The following is a 3,569-nucleotide window of genomic DNA, read 5'->3' on the forward strand; positions in this document are numbered from 1 at the left end:
GACAGTCTCTTCAATAAATTGTGCTGAGAAAATTGGACAGGTACATGATAAAAAAATGAATAGACTACCAACTTTCATCATACATAAAAAAAACCTCAAAAAGGATAAAAGACTTAAATGTAAGTTGTGAAACCATAAAACTCCTAGAAGAAAACAGGCAGTAAAGTCACAGACATCTCACATAGTGGAATTTTCACCGATACATCTCTAGGGCAAGAGAAACAAAAGAAAAAATAAACAAATGGAACTACACCAAACTAAAAAGATTTTGCACAGCAAAAGAAAACAACCTCAAAATACAAAAGAACACCACGGTCTGGGATAACATATTTGCCAAGGATGTATCTGGGATGTATCTGATAATGGGTTAACTTCCAAAGTGTACAAAGAACTCATACAACTCAACACTAGGAAGACAATCCAATTTAAAAATGGGCAAAGGACCTGAACTTACACTTGTCTAAAGAGGTCATACAGATGTCCAAGAGACATATGAAGAAATGCTCAGTGTCACTAATCATAAGAGAGATACAAATTAAACACACAATGAGGTATCACTTCACACCTGACAGAATGACTACCATCAACAAATCAACAAATGACACGTGCTGGCAAGGATGTGGAGAAAGGGGAACCCTGTAACACTGCTGATGGGAACGTAGTGCAGCCACTATGGAAAACAGTATGGAGGTTTTCAAAAATTAAAAATGGAGCTGCCTTTTGACCCAGTGATTCCACTTCTAGGAATATATACTACGAAACCAGAAACACTAATCAGAAAAAATGTATGCACCCCTACGTTCATAGCAGTGCAATTTACAATAGCTAAGATCTGGAAATAACCCAACTGCCCATCAGTAGATGAATGGATAAAAAACTGTGGGACATTTACACCATGGAATACTATGCAGCTGTAAAGAAGAAAGGATCTCGTACCATTTGGAACACTACTGATGGACCTAGGGAATATCATGCTAAGCGGAATAAGCCAGTCAGAGAAAGACAAGTAACATTATTTCCCTCATATGAGTGATATAATGAACATACTGAACTAAGAAGCAAATTAGTGACTTACTCATTGAGAACGGGCTGACAGGCTGGGGCAGAGTTGGAGGGGTGGAGGGATTAAGCAATAAATTAAAAAAAGAGAAAAAACTCATGTACACAAACAACAGTGTGGTGACTGCAGTGGGGAGGGGTGGAGGTGGAAGAGGAGGAGGGTATAGGGTGGATAAACAGTGACGGAAATAAATACAATAAAAATATATATTTAAAATAAAATAAAATGATAGCAGAAAAAAAGATTTGTAAAATTTCTGAAATAAACGTATATTTTTCAATCTTGTGACATAAAAATAACCTTTAAAACCACTAAACCATTAGAGACAGAGAAAATATAAGAAAACAATTCTCATAGTAAAAGACTGAAGTTCCTAAAAATATCAAGAAATCTGTACAATTTTTAATGTTTTTTATCCAAAATGTTTTCACGCATATTACCTTACAAAAGTAATTTCATTCTTGATATTCAATACATTTTCTTTATCTTAAAAAACTTTGACTGTTGCTTGCTGGCCACAAAATTTGGAGGAGAAATAAACTTTTCAGGTTGGAAACATTAATATCCCCAAGAATTCTTTTCCTGTCTAGCAAGCTAATGAACTGAAATTTTGGTCATAGAATGAAACCTTCACCAATGACAAAAAATATGATACCTTTCTATTCTTTTTCTCTTCCCTTTTTATATGTTTTTCCAGATTTATTGAGGTATGATTGACAAATAATCTTTGTATATATTTAAAGTGAGAAGTCTGATCTTTTGATATATGTACATATGGTGCAATTATACAGTAATCAAGCTTATTAATTTATTCATTATCTTATATATTTACCTTGTGTATGTGTGCTGAGAATATTTAAGATCTACTATTAGCAAATTTCAAAATTACAATACAGTAGTGTTAACTATAGTCCTCATGCTGTACATTAGACCCCCAAAACTGAAAACTTGTAGCCTTTGATCAACATTCTCTCATTTTTCCCACCCCTCAGCCCCTGGCAACCACCGTTCTACTCTGTTTTCATGAGCTTGAGATATTTAGATTCCACAAATAAGTGAGACCATGCAATATTTGTCTTTCTGTATCTGACTTATTTCACTTTTAATAATGTCCTCTACATTCATACAGGTTGTCAAAAATGGCAGGATTTTCTTCTTTTTATGGTTGAATAATATTCTTTTGTGTGTATAAGTATACCCATATATTTCATTTTCTTTATACATTCAACTTTTGAAGAATACTGCTTCTTTACATATCTTGATTATTGTGAATAAAGCTGCATTGAACATGGGGGTGCAAATATCTCTTTGAGATATTGATTTCTTTTCCTTTCAATATATACCCAGAAGTGGGATTAATGAATATGATAGTTCTAGTTTTAGTTTTTTGAGGAACCTCAATACTGTTTCATAACGGCTGTACCAATTTACAGTCACACCAGCAGTGTAAAAAGGTTTCCTCTACTCCACATTCTTGCTAACAGTTGTGAGGCAGTATTTCATTGTTGTATTGATTTCATTTCTCTGATGATTAGTAATACTGAACACCATTTCATATACCTCTTGGTCTTTTATAAGTCTTCTTAGGAAAAATGTCTATTCTGGCACTTAGCTCATTTTTTTTTAAAGAAAAACTATTTTATTTTATTTTTTTAATTGGGCTCTTGGAATAGAGGGTTAGTCCATTAGGGCCTTCAGTGTCCTGGTGGTGATTTTGTCCTTCTCAATGACATAGACAATGACTCACATGCCTGGCACTGCATCATGGTCACCAGCATTCAGCGTGGCTTGTAGATGTATTCACATAGGTGTTCTGGATCTATGTTAGGCTCCCAGAGGTACTCACACATCCCTTACATTTGTTCCGCACAAGTGTCACAGACCACAAAGTCATGAGTCACCATAGGGCAGCCAATGAGGTCTAGAGAACAAATGAAGGGCCTACATGTCTTTAGGTCCAACCCAGCAATGACTGGCTCAGTACAGCAGGAGCCAAACCATTTCTCATACAAGAGATTGGCCACCATGGGTGTAAGGGCTTGATCTGCTGATCTTCTTCAGCTCATACAAGTTCAGTCAGAACTTGAGGTGAAGAGCAATGGTCTATACTTCAGTGGCTAGCCAGGCTAGGCCAAGGTATAGCCAGTAGCCCATACGAAAGATCTTCTGGAAGTCCGTGTTCATCATATGGGCCTGCACCCTGAAGCACCTGTCAGCAGCAATGAGCACACAGTCTTTTCCCTTCATGACAATGAAGGCTCCACTGTTATTACACATAATAGACATGATTGTGGTGTAGTAGGACCTCCAATCACCACACTTCCAGCAAACTGGCTATGAACCTCATTGCTGCCCTTTGCTCATTTTTAATTGGGTTATTGGGGGTGGGGGGGTTATTGAGTCATGTAAGTTTCTTAAATATTTTGGATATTAGCCCCCTATTGAATCTATAGTTTGAAAATATTTTTCACATTCTGTAAGTTGCTTTTTCATTTTTGTTGATTATTTC

The 3,569-nt window shown here is 36.1% G+C and overlaps 1 pseudogene across 1 annotated transcript; it reads right to left on the reverse strand.

Moving 5' to 3' along the window:
- Positions 1-2,737: 2,737 nt before the first annotated feature.
- Positions 2,738-3,346, reverse strand: LOC308561190 (proteasome subunit beta type-3 pseudogene; annotated as a pseudogene). The gene has a single exon. The product of its transcript is annotated as a proteasome subunit beta type-3 pseudogene (transcript).
- Between the last annotated feature and the right edge of the window lie 223 nt (positions 3,347-3,569).

The sequence above is a fragment of the Miniopterus schreibersii genome (genome assembly GCF_964146895.1).
Source record: "Miniopterus schreibersii genome assembly, chromosome: 1".
NCBI lineage: Eukaryota > Metazoa > Chordata > Mammalia > Chiroptera > Miniopteridae > Miniopterus > Miniopterus schreibersii.